The 23626-nt window shown below is 40.0% G+C and overlaps 1 long non-coding RNA gene across 3 annotated transcripts in view; it reads right to left on the reverse strand.

Annotated features, from left to right (window-relative positions):
* Window positions 1-396: 396 nt before the first annotated feature.
* LOC110257265 (uncharacterized) overlaps window positions 397-23626 on the reverse strand; it is a 159954-nt gene continuing 136724 nt past the window's right edge. For 2 of the 3 annotated variants that reach the window (XR_014831327.1, XR_014831329.1), the window contains 4 exons: window positions 23062-23121; window positions 21573-21643; window positions 10724-11014; window positions 397-2551 (listed from right to left, as the gene is read on the reverse strand). This is a non-coding gene — a long non-coding RNA (uncharacterized LOC110257265). The remainder of the gene's footprint in view (window positions 2552-10723; window positions 11015-21572; window positions 21644-23061; window positions 23122-23626) is intronic. The other variant, XR_014831330.1, reaches the window with a different exon arrangement.

Genomic DNA, 23626 nt, shown 5'->3' on the forward strand with positions numbered 1-23626 from the left:
AAGAGTGCAAAAAGAGGAGTTAAGGCTTCTGAGTATTGCAGGGGGATCTCCTGGGCACAGGAGCTCCACTAAGGACAGCTGTTTGTCACTAGAACCACCTGAAGGATTAACAGCTCTTGAGGTCTAATACAGGGCAGAACAAGAGCTAGGAATGAGCCTTGGGGATCACGATAAAAAGCTTTAGGTACCATTTCCCCAGTGTGAACTTTGCTGCCTATTTTATCTTAATAACTGGCCTAAGTTATATCAGTTATGTGGTTTTCTACAAGAGCTAATTCCATTTCCCGCTAGTTATTGAGATATAATTGACATACAACAGTGTGTAAGTTTTAAGGTGTGTGTACAAAGTGATAATTTGATACAAATATATATTGTGAAATGTTTACCACAATAATATTAGTTAATTACCATTTTATTGTTGTTATACACATAGGAACTTTCAAGTATTATCTCACATAATTTCCATTTTATTGTTGTTATACTCATAGCAACTTTCAAGTATACAGTACAATATTGTTAACTACAGTTGTTATTGCTGTTCATTAGATTTCCCCGAAACTTATAACTGAACATTTGTAGCCTTTGACCAACATCCCATCACCCTCTCCCCTTAGCCCCTGGCAACTACCATTCTACTCTCTGTTTCCGTGAGTTTGTTTTTTCTATCTCCACATTGAAGTGAGATCGTGCAGTATTGTCTTTCTGTCTGCCTTATTTCACTCAGCCTCCTGCCCTCAAGGTCCATCCAGGTTGCTACAAATGGCAGGATTTTCTTATTTCTTGCGGCTGAATAACATTCGATTGCGTGTGTGTCATATCCAAAAAAATTATTGCCAAGACCAATGTCAAGGAGCTTTCTTCCTATGTTCTTCAAGAAGTTTTATGGCTTTGGGTCTTATAAGTTAATTTGTAAGTGCTTAGAAAGTTCTTAAATGCTGTTCATTGCAGCATTATTTACAATAGCCAAGACGGGAAACGAATTTAAGTGTCCATTGATGAATATATAAAGAAAATGTATATATATGTACACACACACACACACACACACACACACACACACAATGGAATACTATTCAGCTATAAAAAGAAGGAAATCTTGGCATTTGCAACAATATGGATAGCCCTCAACAGGCTGAGATAAATCAGATGAAGAAAATAGATATCATATAATCTCACTTATATGTGAAATCTAAACCAACTAACTATAACTTCCCCACCTCAAACCCACTGAACTCATAGATGCAGAAAATAGATTGGTGGTTGCCAGGGGAAGTAGACAGGGTTGGGTGAAATGGGTGAAGGTGGTCAAAGGGTAGGAACTTCCAGTTATACAATAAATAAGTCACAGGGATAGAATTACAGCATGATGACTACGGTTAGTAATACTGTATGGTATATTTGAAAGTTGCTAAGGAAGTAGATCTCATAACTACGTGTGGTGATGGATGTTAACTAGACTTAGTGTGGTGCTCATTGTGCAATTTACACAAAAAAGAATCATCATGCTGTATACCTGAAGCTAATATGTTCAATGCCAATTATACCTCATTTTTTTTTAAAAAAATGGAGTAAATGTGCAAATGGGAAAACGTCAGGCCTCAGCAATATTCATGCCACACATATATATATACATACTGCTTATTCTTTTCAATTTCAAAAAAATCATGATAAAGTAGGAAAAGCCTGAACTAATAGACCTAAATTATCTTCCAACTAACAAGTTCCATTTTTCTGAGTTCCAGTTTTCCTAAAAAAGTGAAAATCGAACAATTTTATCAATGTGAGGGTTACAGTAATTTGTGTCCTTGGTTGAGTGATACTCTGAAGGGACTTGCTATTGATCCTGAAAATGAACTGCTCTAGTTACATGTTGGCTAAAATAATAATTTCCCCTTCTGTGTTCACTCTCTGAGTCCCAGAGCCCAGTAGCAAATGCTGTAGATAACTTGTTCGTGATGAACCCTCAATGCTTTTTTTCCTGAATGTAGTTATTCTCACATTTTGCCTGTCTCCCCGTCCCTTACTTCCATCCTCTGCCCTGGTCTACTCACTCCTACTAACTGCATTATCCAGGCTCCCTTGCAAAGGGGAGCATGCGCTGAAGACAAGGGGATGGGAGCTGAAGCGGGGGTTTTGTTATTCGCTCCCACTACTCCCATCCTGCCATGGCACAGTGTGGCAATGGCTGCATTCCTCCACATTTGCAGCCCCTGTTGGTGGCCTTCTTGCCTGTCTCAAGGTCTCACTAGACTGTGACAACAATAGTCTTGTCCTTTGTCCCTTCATGCATGGACATGGTAATAACGTCCTCTGTTGCTAGTTTCTGGTACTCCTCCATCTTGTGTTCATTTTTCAAGCCCTGCTCACACCAATGTAAGTAGTACCTTCATTAAACACTCTTCCAAAACCTGGGTCTGGAAAGCACATCTGTCTCTCACCATCTCCAATTCTGATGCTGTGGATGACTTGCAGGAGCAGGTGGCACCTCTCCCCACAGAGCTACATAAGCCTTTGGCCCAGGATCTGAAGAAGCTGAAGGATCTGCCAGGAGCTGGAAGAAATGACTGAGTCCAAATACATGGAAGGCAGGGAAGACAATACCCAGGGCAGGTATCCATTCCACGGAGAACAAAGTGCTGCATTTTGATGATGGAAGTGGACCAGTGTAATTGATCTGCCCCAGGCTCTAGCTAGTTTCCCCCTTCCCCACTTCCTATCCTCCACCACAGGGGCTGCTGTCGTATCAGGACTCAGTGTTGGTCTCTACTGGTGGCCAGCTGGGTACTCAGCAGCAACTGTAGCCAGATCAGTGCAGTGAAAAGAAATACATGTAAGCCCATACAGAAACTTCATTACCAGATGGTTCTGAGTTCATTGAGCAAGGAAAGGGATGGTTGGATGGGGGAAGAACAACCGACACCCCAGAATAGGCCAACTTGCCCACCTGATTATTAAAATCCTCTACTTCTGAACTTGCTCTTTGGGGATCATTGACATGAGACAGAAATAGCTTCCCACTCGGGGTGAAGGCATTATGGTCGCATCCAATTTCTCAGACCTTTTTGTCAGCAATCTTCCAATCATGTTCGGTTCCACTCTGGGATCGTCCACCTAAGCCATTAGTGACTGCCCATGATCAGTATAGATTTGTACGCCAATCCACCCCAGACAAATGAGCAACCAGATGCACTGGTCAAAGCTCTGACCACTAGGAGTTGGATTTTCCTTAGCTATTTATTTATTTATTTTTTTGGGGGGGCCTTACCTGTGGCATATGAAGGTTCCCAGGCTAGGGGTCTAATTGGAGCTGTAGCTTCCAGCCTACACCACAGCTATAGCAACACAGGATCCAAGCCGAGTCTGTGACCTACACCACAGCTCAGGGCAATGCCAGATCCTTCACCCACTGAGCGAGGCCAGGGATCAAACTCACAACTTCATGGTTCCTAGTTGGATTCATTTCTGCTGAGCCACAACGGGAACTCCTGGATTTTCTTTGATTACTGTCCTTCAGGAGTTCCTGGTGGCCTAGCAGTTAAGGATCCAGCATTGTTACTGCTGTGGTGTGGGTTCAATCCTTGATCCAGGAACTTCCGGGTGCCACAGGCGTGGCCAAAAAATAAACAAACAAATAAATAAATACTATCCTTCAGAGCCACCTTGGGTAGGGCTGTAGTGCTGCCACCACTCACTTTTGGGTGATGTTGGGAAATCAAAAAAAAATTATCTAAATTTGTTTTCTTCTTTGGTCAACTAGCCATGGAGGCCTCCCTCTGAGGTTTTAGGTGCATGTGACAGGGAAAAGGCTGTATGGTAGCCATGGGCATCTGTGCCGCTCACTCGTGCAGTTTACCTGGGCCTTTAGGGCCCCTGGTGACTAAAGAGTCTTTGGAGCTGGGGGATGGGCATTCTGAGCGTGTCAGAACCTGTCTTCAGGCCTGAGTGCTGATCTTGCTGCTGGGAGGATTGGGAATGCTTCCTTAGCCTCAACACCCGCCCTCCTCCTTCCCCTGCTGTTATGCAGCCCTTCCCCTTGGTCTGTGAGAACAGGAGGTAGAAGTCTGCTGCAGCTGGACTTGGTCACAGTGCAGGAGCTTGGGGCAGGGATTCCAGGGGTCTCACTCTAACTGCTCTGCTCCCTCTTTTGGTCCCGAAGAGGCTTCGAACCATTATTTGGTCCTTCAGACACAGCAATGCTGTCACTTGGGCCTTCTCAGCCGAACTTATGCTGAAATTGTGTTTTGTTCTTGTTTTGCAGTGTTGGCTGCGGCAGATCTCGACTCATCTTTACACAAGTCTGACCTGCAGAAGACCAGACTTGGGTACAGCCACAAGCTAGAGGAGTTGGCTGGATGGATAAGGAATGTCCCCTGAATGGAGAGTGGGGACCATGTTCTTTCAATGTCTTAGAGGTTTATACTGAGTTTGGTAGGATTCATTGCCGACAGAGTGCCTGGTTTGGGGGAGATGGAGGCAAGAGAGAGCTGAGATTGCTAATGATTTTCCCAGTAGAATCTCTGTCTGCTTTAAGATGCCAAAATGCAGGGCCCTGGGTTTGCAAGGTGCGGAATTGGCAAGAGAGGCAGGTCTGCGTGTGGGCTGGCTCTGCTGTTAGGTCACTGTCAGGGCCTGTGCGCAGGAAAGGTGGGGATGGACTGTAGGAGAGCCACTGCCACACACTTTCTGCATCCTGGAGTCTTCCCAACCAATCGCCACTCTCCTTGGACCTGCTCAGTTAGTCTCCACCTGCCTGGCACAATTTTCTGTAAAAAATCCTTAGAAGAGATTGAACAGCAACCTGAAGAGAGGGCACAGACCCGACGGCTGTCAATCTAGTTTTTAATTTAAAAACATTTTTTTTAAATTGCTGGGTATCTTCCAAATTGTCTGTAATGAACATGTATTACTTTTGTAACTTCTCTGGGAAGATCTAATTTCAGATGGGGGCAGAGTTTTGTCCACAGTCACCTTCTTGGCATCAAACAGCACTGGCCTATTTATCTCAAGGAAGAACAGGAAAAGGTGCCCCACATTTACGGCCCCTACACCGGCTAAGTTCAGATTTCTCCCCAGAGCCTTTGGTTGGTGCATTTTTAGTTTATTCCATCATAGAAGGATGCTTCCACATTAAGTCCTAGTTCTATTATCCTATTTGTCTTAGTGCCAAGGTGACTTTAAACCAAGCTAAGCCTAAATAAACAACCCAGGAAAGACAGTGATGGCTTACTCCTTCATTCTATTCACTTAGATTAGATATCTTTTTTTTTTTTTTTTCCTTTTTTAGGGCTGCACATATGGCATATGGAAGTTCCCAGGCTAGGGGTCGAACTAGAGCTACAGCATCCGAACTACACCCCAGCCACAGCAAAGCCAGATCTGAGCTGTATCTGTGATCTTGTGGTAACACCGGATCCTTAACCCACAGAGTGAGGACAGGGATCAAATTCCATATCAAACCCAAGACACTGTGTCGGGTTCTCAACCCACTGAGCCACAACAAGGTATTCAATATCTTGACTACTATGTCCCCTATCACTTTTAACACGAAGAACAAAATACTTGAGGCATAATGAGAGAGACGAGGAAAAAAATCCCATCAGTCAAAGTTATCACAACAATTTTGAAGGAGAAAACTAACTAGCCGAAGGGTATATATTATGTTTATTTTTAAGGCTCATGGAAAAATTCTTGCTGCATATGCGTTATGGTAAAACAATGTGGCATGGAAAAATGACTAACTTTAGAAATAGCAAAATACTTGAGAGCCCAGCTCGGGTCATTAGAGGCAGTACAGCTGGGGTCACTTTATAGACTGCTGTTTTTAATTTGCATAAACAGTCTAGTCCTTGGCTGGAACAGGCATTCAGCTGCCTTTTCGGTCACTCCACAGATACCAAAAGGTGCTGGCACTTGAGTCAGGCAGTGCTGGGCATCATGATAAGCCTGAGATTATCACGTGACATGCCTTTTACACTCCTACACCAAGGAAAGCCCAGAACTTATGACAAAGTTTTCTCAACACGGAGCTCAATTCTTCTTTTTTTATGTCTAGAGATCTAAGTGGAGCCTACATCACAGCCACAGCAATGCTGGATCCAAGTCACATCTGCGACCTATGCCACAGCTTGCAGTAACACGGGATCTTTAACCCACTGAGCATGGCCAGGGATTGAACCCACATCCTCAGGGACACTATGTTGGATTCTTAACCCACCGAGCCACATTGGGAACTCCTCAAATTCTTTTGAATTCTGCTAAGTTCTGTATGTTCTGTAAGTGAATAAGCTGAATCCCACACCATGATTCAATTTGTAAAGTTTAAGAATTTTCTTAGGTGAAGTAGTCACAAATGGTAAAATTAAAAAGGAGAAAGAAGTTTTTCAATTTTATGGTCATCAAGGCTTTCCCCCTAGCTGGGGAGAGATGAAGGTGGGAAGAGTAAGAGAAGCCAGTGGGCTTCTAGGGCGTGACAATGTTTTCTTTCTCCAATACTGGTAACTATTCCTTAGAGTGTACATCTGTTTTATGCACCTTTCCACCTGCTACATTTAACAATAAAAATTTAAGCTAAAGCAGAATCAAGTTTGGTTTCTTTACTGAAGGCTGGGAAAGTAATGTGGAAAGAGGATCAGGGTTCAATGAGCAGAAGAACAGAGGAGCCTGGGAACAAAGTTACTAAAATGGCATCAAATTTAGAACATGGAGATTAGTTATAAAGCTCCCTGTGTGGAGAGGACTCCTTGCCAGCCTCTCACTCCCACACAGAGAGGTTGCTGTCAAGAGCTTTCTTGCTTAACATGAAGGCAAAGGGGACAGACACTTAATATTACATTTCTAACATGCCTTGGAGATATGGCCAACCAGACTTCTGAGAAGAACACACAGTAAGGATTTTGATAGCAAGTGGGCTAAGTTAAATAAAAAAATGAATCATTGATATTTGAATCAGTGATTCCCCCCCCATTGAATCATTTTTATGCCTCCAATTCAGTGGCATTAAGTATATTCTCAGTGTTGTGCAATCATCACTACTATCCAGTTCCAGAAAAAATCATCAATTTTTAAGCAGTAAAATATCGGCAGAGGATCTCAAGTCTGACGTCCTTTTTGAACAGATCCGAGGCATCAGGGAACTTCCGGTGGTCTGTGTGCACCGCGGAGGGAGACAGCAGTGAGGAGAATGGCCGGGGGCGGGGGTGGGGGGAGTGTTTTTCCTAAGATGTGCTGGTTACAGCTGGTGTCGGCACACACTCATTTTCATACTGAGTGGCCAGGCAAGGGCACCAGAGGAGGACCACGTGCATCCTCCTCCAGTGCCGGTGCTGGGCGCAGTGCTACTGGATTTCATGCACTGGTCGCAAAGGAGGGCTGCTCGCAGCAGGTTGACAGGTAAGGAACTGTGGTGCATGCAGCTTTCCCATAGCTACCCCTCTATTGTTTTGGGTTTGATTCTGCAAAACTACTCTCCTTCTGTATAATCTGCAAAATTAGCATAATATTGGAGCTAGAAGGGACCCTAGAGATTATCTCTTTAAACCCTCTCACTATCCAATTGCAGAATCAGGGGTGGCCAAGAAGCCTGTGTGTGAAACTCAGCAGACGGAGCTGGGGCTTGCCCTGGTCTCGTTTCCCACACACTGCTGCTCGCATTTTAAATTAAAGGGACTAAAGACCTAAAACATTTTTCTTTTGCCTTATTTTGAATAACCAGACATTCCCAGGAGTAACAAAAAGCAGAGCTAGGAATATCTAATCTGGGGGCGGAGGGGTTCTTTTTTGTTCCTTTAATTTTACCACATGTAGTCCTTCACATTATAATAAGGAAAAGGATGGGACACTGTAACTCACGATATAAAGCAACCCAAATGTTGATGGCAGCCTGTTTTCTGAAAGTGTGGTCTGTCAGCTTGTTTCCAAGTGGGAAAAGTGTTGGGACCCTAGAATAGCAGTCATAGCCCTCAACTAAAATGTACCTGCAGAACCAGGAACCAAGGCCATTGCTGAGGGGGAAATTACTTGTGCCCCTATATCTATTCTAGGTTTCTTCCCTTCTTTTCCTTCCCTTCCGTGGCCCAGGTTCCCACACTCTCAGGATTTCTCACTCTCTGGGTGCCTAGAGGCATTGCATAAACCTCTGGGTTTTCAGGTCTCCCCTAAAGTACCTTGGCTGGGGCCAAATTTCTGAAAAATCGCATGACTCATATGGCTATTTTCCTGAATTCCACTCCACTATCAAAATCCCAGGAGTTCCCACTGGGGCTCAGTGGGTTAAGAACCCGGACTAGTATCCATGAAGATATGGCCTCGATTGATGTATTAAAGGATCTGGCATTGCCTATTGCTGTGATGTAGGTCACAGATGCAGCTCTGATTCGACCCCTAACCTGGCAAATTCCATATGCAGAAGGCGCTATTCTGGGGGTTTGGGATGGAAATGCTATAAAATTGGGTTGTGATGATTGTTGTGCAACTATAAATGTAATAAAATTCATTGAGTAAAAAAAAAACATGATGGAAGATAATATAAGAAAAAGAATAGTCACTATGCTGTACTAGAGAAATTGGCACAACATTGTAAATCAACTATCCTTTAATAAAAAATAAGTAAATAAAATACTATCATTCTTACTTCCAGAGGTTCCTATATTGATTTCCCAAGATAATCATTTTATAAACTAGTCAGGGTTCCTGGAAGCAAGACCACATTATAACTTTAGAGAAACCTAGTCCCCTTTTAAAAGAAATTTGTGGGCCCCTTCCTCCATGAAAATATTAAAAATTGTATTTTATAACTGCATGGGGAGGAAGATAAATATAATTCAGATTGGATTTCCCCTCTAAATTTAAGAAAAATGAACATGAAAACATTTGCATGGGCCCCTGCAAATATCATAGGCCTTACGCACTGTGCTGGCCTGTTAGTAGATTGGCTGAGTTATACTGGCTTATCAGATTGTGCTAGATTATCACTTAGAACGCTTTGGGTTATAAGTAGTGGAATAAAACTCAAAGGCATAGACAGTAATTTATAGGCTCACGGTGCTAATGAGTTCAAAGACGGAGAGGGTTTGGGGCGAGGTACCTGCTCTTAGGAAACTTTCATTCTTCAGATAAAGACACAGAGAAAGATCATATCATGGGCCTTGCTTTTTACTTGTTTGATGGCCACTGACCTCCCCATTGACCTTGCTGTCAGAGCTCACCTCCACAATGGACAAAAACTGAAATGCCATATATTTGCTTTCTTAGCTTCCTTGGAAGCTAAGGTTTGGCTACATAAACCAATTCTGGCCTTTGCAACTTCAGTGAAAGTATGCTGCAGGCTTCTTGGACAGGGTTTCTCCCCCCCTAGATGTGCAAGAAGTCCCTGCTCCTTCTTTCCTCCTTTGCAATATGATGCCCTTTGGCTGCTATCTTGTAAGGCTACATGGACAACACTTTCAAGATGGTAGAGCAAAAAGACCCAATTCTGGGTTGTTTTTTGTGGGTTTTTTGTTTTTGTTTTTGTTTTGCATTTTAGGGCCACACCCATGGCATATGGAGGTTCCCAGGCTAGGGGTCAAATCAGAGCTGCAGCTGCCGGCCTCCACCACAGACATAACAACACAGGATCCAAGTCACACCCGTGACCTACACCACAGCTCATGGCAACACCAGATCCTTAACCCATTGAGCAAGGCCAGGGATTGAACCCACATCCTCATGGATCCTAGTTGTTAACCACTGAGCCAAGGGAACTACCCAGTTCTGGGTTCTTGATGACTTTGTTGAACTACATAACCCACCATGAAACTACCTACCTCTGACATATCATTTCTTTTTTTTTTTTCATTTTTTTAAAGTTTTATTGGAGTACAGTCGATTTACAATGTTAGGATAATTTCTGCTGTACAACAAAGTGATTCAGCTATATAATACACACATCTGTTCTTTTCCAGATTCTTTTCCTGTATAAATTATCACAGAATATTAGGTAGCGTTCCTGTGCTATACAGCAGTCCCTGTTGTCTAGTCATTCCATATGCCACAGTGTGCATATGTCAATCCCAAACCCCCAGTCCATCCCTCCTTCCACTTGTCCCCTTTGGTAACTGCAAGTTTGGTTAAGGTCCGAGTCTGTTGCAGTTCTACAAATAAGTTCATTTGTATCCTTTTTTAGATTCCACATATAAGTGATATCATATGATGTTTGCCTTTCACTAACTTCAGTCATTAGTATGATAATCTCTAGGTCCATCCATGTTGCTGCAAATGGCATTATTTCACTCTGTTTATGGCTGAGTAATATTCCATTGTATCTATATTCAGTAACTCTAATTTATGCTGTATATTCTGTAACTTGCCACTTGTTATAGATATCAAGAAAACAAATTTACCTAGAAATGTTCAGATATTGCTAAATGTTGTTGGAACAACAAATACATTGGAGGACTACTTCAAATTGTATAATTAGAGAAGGATTCTCTCAAGTGACACTGAGCCTGATACAGGCAGCCCTACAAAGATCTGGGAGGCAGGGTACTTTAGACAGAACAAAGAGTAATTCTAAAAATGCTAAGGGGTCTATTTTTAGGGTGAATTTGAAGACAGACAGAAGTCCACTGATTTGAGTGCAATAACTAAGGGGGCAGGGGTACAAGGTGAAATCAGAGAAATACACAGAGCCCATTTTGCTTTTTCTCCCCCCTTCTTTCTCCCCCTTTCCCCGCACAGATTCACACACCTGTGAAATATGAACGTTCCTGGGCCAGGGGTCAAATTGGAGCTTCAGCTGAGGCCTCCATCACAGCCATGGCAACACCGGATCTGAGATGCATCTGCAACCTCCAGCACTGCTTCTGGCAACACGGGATCCTTCATCCACTGAGCCAGGCCAGGGATCAACTCTTCATTCTCACAGAGACAGTAGTGTTGTGTCCCTAACCTGTTGAGCCACAGTAGGAACTCCCCATTTTGTTTTCTGACTGAAGTTTCAGGTGGCAGATTGCCTTGACACAATGGTATAATTTTGGCTCTGGAAAATTGATGGGAGGGGGACATTTTAAGGATATTGAATGATGAAATCTCATTATGTAGGTGGCTGCCTAGTCTATTATTAAATGGGGTGGTGATATCTGTCTATCTTTTTTATATTCACCAACCTCCTGCCCACAAGCTCCTGCTTTTCAGAGAACTATACTCTTCTTCCATATGATTGCCATACAAGCAGCTACACTGTATCAAAGAACTCTGTCTCCCTGACTGTGTTTGACTGGAGCAGGGGTGGGTACCTAATCTAAGCTGGGCTAAAGGCCGTTTTTCTGGGGGCTTTTGGAATTGCGAGCAGAGGAAGAGTTGGTGTCTTGCAACTGACTAACGCTGTAAGGTTTAAAGCGTAACAGGTGTAGTCATATTTTGGTCAGGTGGAAGAAAACCTGGTGACTATCTTGAGAGGAGGAAGAAGGGAAAACAAACCTTAATAGCATTTGAATCCCTGGTTCTGATGGGTTGCTAAAGTCTGGCCCCATCTTTCCCTTCAGTTCGGTTAGTCCATTTTTATGCCATATTTAATTTTAGGTATCCCTTTAGGGGGAAGGGAAGGTGTCGATCATGACAAGAGTGGGGTACTAAGATAATAAACCTTAAAACAGAATTATCTGAGCAAAGCTGAGGTGGAGAAATGTAATGATTCAGAGATCCTGAGCAGGAACACCAGTGTTCCCAGTAGGTAGGGGCAAAGCATTTGATTGATTACCTGCTGTCTCCTGAGGACCATGAGCCTGTAAAGATTTCAGTAGAACTCAGTTTCCAGCATTTATTTTGTTTTCTCTTTAGGAGAACTAATTTCCAGTTAAAGCAGGGCTTGCCTCCCAATATACAGAGAGCAAAAAAATCTGCTTTAAGACAATACATATTTGCTCACAATCAGTGATCTGAGACCACTATTGTTTAGGTAATTATCTTGCTAAACATCGCCAGCCAAATTCTCAACAGCAATTCAAGGTCAGGGCCCTAATTTGGAAACTTTGGGGACACTGAAATCTTTTTACTCTCCTTCCCTGGCTTCACTATACCCTTAACTTTTGTAAATGTAGGGAGTTCCTGTCATGGCTCAGTAGAAACAAACCCAATTAATATCCATGAGGATGTGAATTTGATCCCTGGCCTCACTCAGTGGGTTAAGGATCTGGCATTGGCATGAGCTGTGGTGTACGTCACAGACATGACTTGGATCCTGCATTGCTATGGCTGTGGTGGAGGCTGGCAGCTGCAACTCTGATTCGACCCCTAGCTTGGGAACTTCCATAAGCTACAGGTGTACCCTAAAACAAACAAACAAACTTTTGTAAATTTAGTCCCATTTCCTGGAACATACCCTTTTACAAAGAAGAAAAAGTTCCTTTCTTCTACTAACTTTAACATAACTCCAGTTCTCCTTCACCCCTCAATTCGGAGCTCACATTCTGAAAATTTCTTGAAATTCAGATCTGGATTGAGAATCCCTTCTATGAGCTTTTATAACAATGTGTCTCTACTATCACATGGTGTTAGAACCATTCTCTTGTCCTTCTATACCTACTTTAAGCTGAGAGCTGGGCATATATTAAGTGTTTAATGAAGAGTCTAGTGTGAAAGAATAAAAAGTTACTATGAATGCTGACATAATATGTAAAAAGTATTTGGCATATAACCAATCTATATATATATATATATATATTTGTCCTTTTGCCATTTCTTGGGCTGCTCCTGAGGCATATGGAGGTTCCCAGACTAGGGGTCGAATCGAAGCTATAGCCGCTGGCCTACGCCAGAGCCACAGCAACTTGGGACCCGAGCCACATCTGTAACCTACACCACAGCTCACGGCAATGCTGGATCCTTAACCCACTGAGCAAGGCCAGGGATTGAACCTGCAACCTCATGGTTCCTAGTCGGATTCGTTAACCACTGAGCCACAACGGGAACTTCCAATATTTTTTTTCTTGTTAGTTTTCTTTTATGGTTTATTAGAATAACCCTAGAAGCTGAGAAGAGTATGGTATTTTTCAAATTGCACTTCAGTAGCTGGAATGATGGGTCATATGAAAAATTAACAATTTGGTTATTCATCAAAATAGACACCTAGGAGTTCCTGTACTGGCACAGTCGAATCTGACTAGGAACCATGAGGTTGTGGGTTCGATCCCTGGCTTTGCTAAGTGGACTAAGGATCTGGCATTGCCATGAGCTGTGGTGTAGGTCACAGACACAGCTTGGATCCTGAGTTGCTGTGGCTGTGGTGTAGGCCGGCAGCTACAGCTCAGATTAGACTGCTAGCCTGGGAACCTCCATATGCTGCGGATGTGGCCCTAAAAAGACAAAAAGATGAAAAAAGAAAAGATGCCAAATAAACTAGAACAGAAGAGCCTGGCCATTTACCTAAGAGAGAATATTGGTCTTGCCCCCACAACATAGCATAAATTCACTTATTAACAAACTGAACATATGGTGAATATATCTATAAGCATTATAATTAAACTGAATGTCCAAAGATGGAAAATTATTTACCTGTGATATCTTAAACTATAATCTAAACAGTTCATTAACACTATTTGTAGTGAGTAGATTTCCTTATAGAATAAAAAATTTCTCTAAGTTAGCAGTAACCTTTTTAAAAAGAATATTTCCAACTATATAAAAAATAACAAAATGAAATAATAATTTTAAGGCATACGAAGCATATAAGAACTATGCAACTTCATTGAGGATCATAAAAATACTTGAATAAATGGGGGAACAGCATGTACTATTAAAGAATTCTTCACTATTATAAGATGCCAATTCTCCCCAAACTGGTCTATAAAGAGTGAAATTCCAAGCAAAATGCCCAAGATTTTTTTTTGGTAAAATTTCTATTAAATAGTAACACATATACCAAATATGTGTGTAAGTGTACAGCTCAGTGCATTTGTAATTATTTTTAAACTGGTTTAAATTACAAGTTTATCTAAAACAAAAATGGAGGAAAACACCCCCCAACGTGCATTTCAATTAAAAAAAAAAACTTTAAACTTTTGGAGCTGGCATTTTAATACAGAAATTGGCAGAAAAGAATTAAAAAAAAAAACAAGTTAAAGGGAACAAATACAAGTAAAAGCAATAAATGTAGCATCTCAAATTGGTGAGTTAATGATGGAATCTTTAATGGTATAAAATTATCATGAGATAAATATCCTCATCATATGGACTTAAAAAATAAATAAATGAAAACAGAAAAGATCAAGAATAATATATAGCTTAAAACTCAGGTTGGGAGTTCCCGTCGTGGCACAGTGGTTAACAAACCCGACTAGGAACCATGAGGTTGAGAGTTCGATCCCTGGCCTTGCTCAGTGGGTTATGGATCCGGCGTTGCTGTGAGCTGTGGTGTAGATCGCAGACGTGGCTCGGATTCTGCATTGCTATGGCTCTGGTGTAGGCCAGCGGCTACAGCTCGGATTTGACCCCTAGCCTGGGAACCTCCATATGCCACAGGAGTGGCCCTAGAAAAGGCAAAAAGACAAACAAACAAACAAACAAACAACTCAGGTTGTATAAACGTGGCATTAAAATAGAGGTCACAAGTGAAGACAAGATGGCAGAATAGAAGGACTTGAGCTCATATGCTCTCATGAAAACACCAAAATCACAATCTATTGCTGAACAACCATCAACAAAAAAGACTGGAACCTACCAAAAAAGATATTTACATCTGAGGACAAAGAAGAAGCTACAAAAGATGGTAGGAGGGTCTCTTTTGTGATATAATCAAATCCCATACCTGCCAGGTGGATCACCCACAAACTAGAAAATAATTATATTGCAGAGGTTCTCCCACAGGAGTGAGAGTCTAAGCCACACATCAGGCTTCTCAGCCTGGGGCTCTGGTATCAGGAGAAGGAGACCTCAGAACACTTGGCTTTGAAGGGCAACAAGGCTCAAGTGCAGGAGCACCACAGGACCAGGGGAAAGAGAGACTCCTCTCTCGGAGGGCACACACAAGTTCTCATGTGCACTGGTATCCAGGGCAAGGTAGTGGTTCCATAGGAGCCTGAGCCAGACCTATCTGCAGGTCTCAGAGAGTCTCCTGAGGAGGTGGAGTTCAACAGTGACTCACACTGGAAGCAAAGACACTGGTAGCAGAGCCCCAGGGAATAATCATCAGTGTGAACTCTCCTGGAGGTTGCCATTTAGGCCCCACTCAACAGCCTGTATGTTCCAGTCTGGGATGCCCCAGGCCAAATAACCAACAGGTGGGAACACAGTCCCAGCTATCAGAAGACAAGCTACCTAAAGTCATCCTGAATTTATAGCTGCCTCTAAACATGCTCTTTTCCATGGCCCAACCCATCAGAGGGACAAGACCCTGCTCCACTCACCAGTGAGTAGATGCCAGTGTCTGCCACTGGGAAGCCTGCACAAGCACCTGGACCAACCTCAACCACCAGAGGGCAGACACCAGAAGCAAGTGGAACAGTTCTGCAGCCTGTGGAAGGGAGACTACAAACACAGTAATTTAGAAAAAATCAGATGGCAGAGAAATATTTTCCAGACAAAGGAACAAAAAGAAAACCCCAGAAGAACAACTAGTGAAGTGGAGCTAGGCAATTTACCTGAAAAAGAATTCAGAGTAATTATAGTAAAGATGATCTAAGATCTTAGAAAAAGTATGGAGACACAGACTGAGAAGATAGAAGAAATGTTTCGCAAAGAGCTAGAAAATTTATAGAGCAAACAGAGATGAACAATACAATAACTGAAATAAAAAATAAACTAGAAAGAATCAGTAGCAGAATAAAAGACGTACAAGAACAAATAAGTCAGCTTGAAGACAGACAGGTGGAAATCCTCCATTAGAACAGAATAAAGAAAAAAGAATGAAAAGGAACAAACACAGTCTGAGATCTCTGGGACAACATTTAACATATCAATATTCACATTATAGTGGTCATAGAAGGATAGGAGAGAAAGGGCCTGAGGAAATATTTGAAAATATAATAGCCAAATACTGCTCTAACGTGGGAAATGAAACACTTACTCAAGTTGAGGAAGTGCAGAGGGTCCCATATAGGATAAGGCCAAGGAGGAACTCACCAGGGCACATATTAATTACACTGACAAAAATTAAAGACAGAAAATATTAAAATAACAAGGGAAGAGTAACAAATAATATACCAGGGAATCCCCATAATGTTATCAGCTGATTTTTTAGCAGAAACTCTGCAGGCCAGAATAGTGTGGCATGATATATTTAAAGTAATGAAACAGAAGAACCTACAACTAAGAATACTGTACCCAGCAAGACTCTCATTCAAATTTGATGGAGAAATCAAAAGCTTTACAGACAAGAAAAAGCTAAGAGAATTCAATACCACTGTACCAGTTTTAGAACAAATGCTAAAGGGTCTACTTTAAGTGGAAAAGAAAAGGCTACAATTAGAAACAAGAATATTATGAAATGGGAAACATCACTGGTAAAGGAAACATATAATAAAGGTAGGGAATCATCCACTTACAAATATGATATCAAAACCAGCAATCATGGGAAAAGGAGAATATAAATGAAGGATAGTTGAAATACATTTGAAATTAAGAGATCAGCAATTTAAAATACTCTTGTGTGTGTATATATATATACCTATATAAAATTAATATATATAATATATATATTGTGTGTGTGTGTGTGTGTGTATAAATACATATATATATATATAGCTATCCCAAAACCTTATGGTAACCACAAACCAAAAATCTACAATAGATACACAAACAAAAAAGAAAAAGCAATCCAAACACTAAAGAGAGTCATCAAATCACAAGAGAACAAAGGAGGAAAGTAAAAAAAAAACCTACAAAAACAAATCCAAAACAATTAAAATGGCAATAAGAGCACGTATATCGATAATTATCCTAAATGTGAATGGATTATATGCTCCAACCAGAAGACATAGACTGGCTGAATGGATCCAAAAACAAGATATATATATATATGTGTGTGTGTGTATATACATATACAAGAGATTCATTTCAGACCTAGGGACACATACAGACCAAAAGTGAGGGGATGGAAAAAGGTATCCCATGCAAATGGAAATAAAAAGAAAGCTGGAGTAGCAATACTCATATCAGACAAAATACACTTCAAAGTAATGACTATTACAAGAGACAAAGAAGGACATTACATAATGATCAAGGGATTTATCCAAGAAGATATAGCAATTGTAAATATGTATGCACCCAACACGGAAGCACTCAATATAGAAAGCATCTTATAACAGCCATAAAATGAGAAAACAACAGTAACACAATAATAGTGGGGGAATTCAACACCCTGCTTACAGAAATGAACAGATCATCCAGACATAAGATCAATAAGGAAATACAAGCCTTAAATAACACATTAGACCAAATGGACTTAATTGATATTTATAGAACATTCTACCCGAAAGTAGTAGAATACATATTTTTCTCAAGGGCTCATGGAACATTCTCCAGGAAAGATTACATTCTAGGCCATAAAACAAGTCTCAGTAAATTTAAGAAAACTGAAATCATATTAAGGCATCTTTTCTGACCACAACACTACAAAATTTGAAATCAGTTACAAGGAAAAAAAAACTGTAAAAAACATAAACACGTGGAGGCTAAAGAATATGTTACTAAACAACCAATGGATCACGGAAGGTATCAAAGAGAAAATAAAAAAATTACCCAGAGAAAAATAAAAATGAAAACATGATGATCCAAAACCTGTGGGACCCAGCAAAAGCAGTTCTAAGAGGGAAGTTTACTGCAATAAAATCTTGCCTCAGGAAACCAAGAAAAATCTCATAAACAACCTAACCTTACATCTAAAGCAAAGAGAGAAAGGAACAAACCAAACCCAAAGTTAGTAGAAGGAAAGAAACCATAAAGATCAGAGCAGAATTGTTTCCTGGTGGCTCAGCAGGTTAAGGATTCAACATTGTCACTGCTGTGCCATGGGTCTGATCCCTAGCCCAGGAACTTCAGCATTCTGTGGGAATGGAAAGAGAGAGAGAGATCAGAGCAGAAATAAATGAAATAGAGATGAAAAAAATAGAAAAGATCAATAAAACTAAAAGCTGGTTCTTGGAAAATATCAACAAAATTGATAAATCATTAGCCAGACTCATTAAGAAAGAAAGGGAGAAGGCTCAAATCAATAAAATTAGAAATGGAAAAGAAAAAGTTACAACTGACTCCACAGAAACACAAAGGATCATAAGAGACTACTATAAGCGACCATATGCCAATAAAATGGACACTCTAGAAGAAAAGGACACATTTTTTAGAAAGGTACAATCTTCTAAGACTGACCGAGGAAGAAACTGAAAATATGAACAAGCTAATCAAAGGTACTGAAATTAAAACTGTTATTAACAATCTCCCAACAGGGAGTTCCCACTGTAGTGCAGTGCATTAAGGACCTGACTACAGTGGTTCTTGTTGTTGCTGAGGCACAGATTTGATTCCCAACCTGGTACTGTGAGTTAAGGATCTGGTGTTGCCACATCTGTGGCATAGGTTACAGTTGGCCCTCAGATTCAGTCCCTGGCCTAGGAACTTTCATATGCCATGGGTGCAGAAAAACAAAAAATAAAACAAACAAAAATCCCCAACAAACAAAAGTCTAGGACTAGATGGTTTCATAGGTAAATTATATAAAAAATTTAAAGGACCTAAAGCTATCCTTCTGAAGTTATTCCAAAAAATTACAGAGGAAGGAATAGTCTCAACTCATTTCGTGAGGCCAAAACCAGATAAAGGTACTGCAATAACAACAACAACAACAACAACAACAAAAATACTGGCCAATATCACTGATGAACATAAACACAAAAATTCTCAGCAAAACACTACCAAACTGAATCCAGCAATAGAGCAAAAGGATGATACACTATGATTGGGTAGGACTTATCCCAGGGAGCTGCAGGAGTTTTTCAATATCTGAAAATAAATCAGTGTGATACAAATTGAAGAATAAAAATCATATGATCATCTAAATAGATTCAGGACAAACTTTCAACAAAATTTACTACCCATTTATGATAAAACCTCTTCAGAAAGCAGGCATAGAGGGAACCTAACTCAGTATAATAAAGGCCATATATAACAAAATCATGGATAACATCATTCTCATTGGTGAAAAGCTGAAACATTTCCTCTAAGATCAGGAAAAAGATAAGGATGTCCACTCTTGCCACTTCCATTCAACATAATTTTGAAAGTCCTAGCCAGCAATCAGAGAAGAAAAAGAACCCAAACTGTAAAATAAATAAAACCGTCACTGTTTGCAGATGACATGACACTATACACAGAAAATCCTTTTGATGCTACCAGAAAACTAGTAGAGTTCATCAATGAATTCACTAAAGTTGCAAGATACACAATTAATATACAGAAATTTCTTGCATGTCTATACACTAACAGTGAAAGATTAGAAAGAATATTAAGGAAACAATCCCATTTACCATAATATCAAAAAGTATAAAATACCTGGGAATAAACCTACCTAAGGAGGTAAAAGGCCTGTACTCCAAAAACTATAAATTGCTGATGAAAGAAATCGAAGATGACACAAACAGATGGAAAGCTATACCATGTTTTTGGACTGGAAGAATCAATATTGTCAAAATGACTATACAACTGAAGGCAATCTATAGATTCAATGCCATCCCTAAAGTACCACTGGCACTTTTCACAGAACTAGAACAAAAAAAAATAAAATTTTTATGGCAACACAAAAGGTTCTGGATAGCCAAAACAATCCTGAGAAAGAAAAATGGAGTTAGAAGAATCAGGTTCCTTGATTTCAGCCTATACTAAAAAGTTACAGTCATCAAAACAGTATGGTACTGGCACAAAATAAGAAATATAGATCGATGGAACAGTATAGAAAGCCCAGAAATAAACCCAAGTACCTATGGTCAATTAATCTACAACAAAGGCAAGAACATACAGTGGAGAAAAGACAGTCTCTTCAATGAGTGGTGCCAGGAAAACTAGACAACTACATGTAAAAGAATGAGATTAGAATATTTTCTTATACCACATACAAAAATAACTCAAAAGGATTAAAGCTCTAAATGTAAGACTGGATAGTATAAAACTTATAGGAAAATATAAGCAGAACACTCTTTGACATAAACCACAGCAATATCTTTTGGATCCATCTTCTAGAGTAATGAAGATAAAAACAAAAGTAAACAAAAGGGACCTAATTAAACTTACTAGCTTCTGCCGAGCAAAGGAAACCCTAAACAAAATGAAAAGACAACCCACAGAATGTGAGAAAACATTTGTAAATGAAGCAACTGATGAGGGATTAATCTTCAAAATATACAAACAGCTCATGCAGCTCAATATCAAAAAAACAAACAACCCAATCAAAGGATGGGTATAAGATCCAAGTAAACATTCCCCCAAAGAATACAGACAGAATGGCCAAAAAACACATAAAAATATGCTCGATACCCTTAGTTGTTAGAAGAGGGTAAACCCAAACTACAGTGAGATATCACCTCACACCAGTCAGAATGACCATCATCAAAAAATGTATGAGCAATAAATGCTGGAGAGGGTGTGGAGAGAAGAGAACCCTCCTACAGTATGGTGGGAATGTAAATTGGTATAACCACTATGGAGAATAGTAAGGTGGTGCCTTAAAAAACTAAAAATAGAACTACCATATAATCCAGCAACCCCACTTCTGGGCATATGTCTGGAGAAAGCCATAATTCAAAAAGGTACATGCACCCAGTTTTCACTGCAGTGCTATTTACAACAGCCAAGACATGGAAACAACCTAAATGTCCATCAGTGGAGGAACGGATAAAAAAGATGTGGTGTATTTAGACAATGGAATATTAGCCATAAAAATAATGAAATAATGCTGTCTGCAGCAACATGGATGGACCTAGAAATTATACTAAGTGACATAAGTCAGACAAAGACAAATATCACATATGGAATCTAAAAAAATATGATATAAATGACCTTATTTAGAAAACAGGAACAGACTCACAGACATAGAAAACAAACTTGTGATTACCAAAGGGGAAAGCTGGGAGAGGTGGATAAATTAGGAGTTTGGGATTAACATATACACAGTACTATATATAAAATAGATAATCAGAAAGGACCTGCTGTATAGTGCAGGGAACTCTACTCAATATTCTGTAATAACCTCTGGGAAAAGACTCTGAAAAAGAATTAATACATGTATATGTATAACTGAATTACTTTGCTGTACCTGAAACTAACACATTATAAATCAAATATATGTCAATAAAAAATAAAAATTAAAAAAGAAAAAATATCAACAGGAAAAAGTCATAATGGAAAAGATCAATATATTTGTCTACATACATATAATACTTCTCTCTGGTGAACACCATAAAGTTAAAAGGCAAATGACACATTAGGAAAGGGTTCGTTCTCTTTATGATTGTCCAAGCTGGCGTCTTTGATAGGAATGTGATGTATTCTGTTCATTGCATGTGAGGATTGTAGAGTCAGACTGCTTGGATTTGAAAATGAAATATCTCACTTACCAACTGTCTTAGGTTGGGTTCCCCAGAATATTATACAGGTGACTTATTAAGGATGTCCTCTTCAGTAAAACCTGAAGGAATGACAGAAATAGGATAAGACAAGAGAAGAATCCAAGCATAGATGAGAGTCCAGGTAAAGCCTCACCTGAGCCCGACCCCACAGGAAGATCTGGAACAAACATGGTACCATGGAGATTTCTGTCCTTAAGGCAAGGGGGCAGAGCTTATGTATCCCCTCCTCATCAGTCAGTTGTTCACTGCAGGCTCTCCTGCCATTTGGACAGGCTCCCTTTGGCTGAGGATAATTTCCCAAAGAAGGGTGCAGCCATGAGTTGTTAGTTTTCAACAAACATAGCTGCTAGAATCTGGGTACACTGGGTGGACAAGGTGATGGGGGATGGCAGTGGGAGCATCTTCTGTAATAACTAAGTCACACTGATTAACTTACCTCTTAGGAGCTTTTGTTTCCTCATTTATAATGACAAAAAATGATCAACACCGTAAGGTTGTAGGGGATACAATAAGAAACAGTTTATGTTAGGAACCAGCCTAACAAAAGCACTCGAACATTTAGAGAGGTTTTTTTCTTGTTTGCTTGTTTTTTGTCTTGTTTTGTTTTAAAGTCACACCTGTAGCATATGGAAGTTCCCAAGCTAGGGGTTGAATCGGAGCTGCAGCTGCGGGCCACAGCCACAGCAACACCAGATCTGAGCCGCATCTATGACCTGCACCATAGCTCACAGCAACACTTGATTCTTAACCCACTGAGTGAGGCCAGGGATCAAACCCACATCCTCATGGATAATAGTTAAGTTCTCCACCACTGAGCCATGTTGGGAACTCCCAACTTTCAGAGAGTTTTATAAGTCTAAGCATTCACTAATAATGTGGGAAAATTGCAATGACTGACAATGCATGAATGGTGAAATCCAATTATCTGGAATATGGAAATATTTTTTGCTCACTAAAACTACAGAAATGCAAATGCAAATGAATTACCATTTATTTCCTATCAAAGAGACAAAATCAGAGGTAATACTCAAAACTCACAGACTTTGAAAAGCCTATGGTTACCAAAGGGGACAAGTGGGTAGAGAGAGGGATGAACTGGGGGTTTGGGATTGGCATATGCACACTGAGGTATATAAAATGACTGGCCAGTGGGGACCTGCTGCAGAGCACAGAGAACTCTACCCAATATTCTGTGATAATCTATGTGGAAGAAGAATATGAAAGAGGATGGATGTGTGAACATGTATAACTGAATCACTTTGTTGTACAGCAGAAATTATCACAACCTTATAAACCAACTCTACTTCAATAAAACTTTAACAAATGAAAAAAAAAAAGATGTAATACTCAGTGTTGGCAAGGTCTATAGGAATAGAGAGCCATCTCTTAACATTCCTATTAAGAGTATAAAACAATAACTGTTTTCTAGGGGGCAGATTGGAAGGAAATGTATCCAAAGCTTTAAAATCATGCATACCTTTCTAAAATGTGCATCTCCACGTCCAAGAATTTATTTGAAGAAAACTTGGCCAGATACCTAAAAATACAAAGAAGTTGATACTACTATTTGAGTCCTGAAAAATTGGCATTAACCTAAAGACCTACTAAAATGGAAAGGGGTGTAGTAACAAGGAAGTTACTCTAAAGAATAATGGTATGCAAATATATTTATTGATATGAAAATAAGTCCAAACTTTAGTCAAAACCATGAAAGATTGTATTCAGAAAATTAAATTCAATTTTTAAAAATTTGGAGTTATGTAGAGTAATGGTGATTGGCTTTGAATGTTGAGTTATTTTTATCTTCTTTGTGCTTGTCTGTATCTTTCTGATCTTTTTGTTCTGAACAAGTAACATAACAATAACTCACAAGCCTTCAGGCTTCCTGACAGGAGTTCAAATAATCCTTATTTGAAGATGCACGGAAACACAATTTCTAGTTATTTTTGATATGTTGCTATTTCTGACAAACCTAAGTTTGTAAGTAAACACTGAAACATAGCTAAAGAAAGAATGAAGACCAACCAGGTTCAAGCACAGAT

Source organism: Sus scrofa, chromosome 16, assembly GCF_054392235.1.
Source record: "Sus scrofa isolate SSC_HxYL_T2T_F1_AM1 chromosome 16, Sscrofa_HxYL_maternal_Yorkshire_Landrace_v2.0, whole genome shotgun sequence".
NCBI lineage: Eukaryota > Metazoa > Chordata > Mammalia > Artiodactyla > Suidae > Sus > Sus scrofa.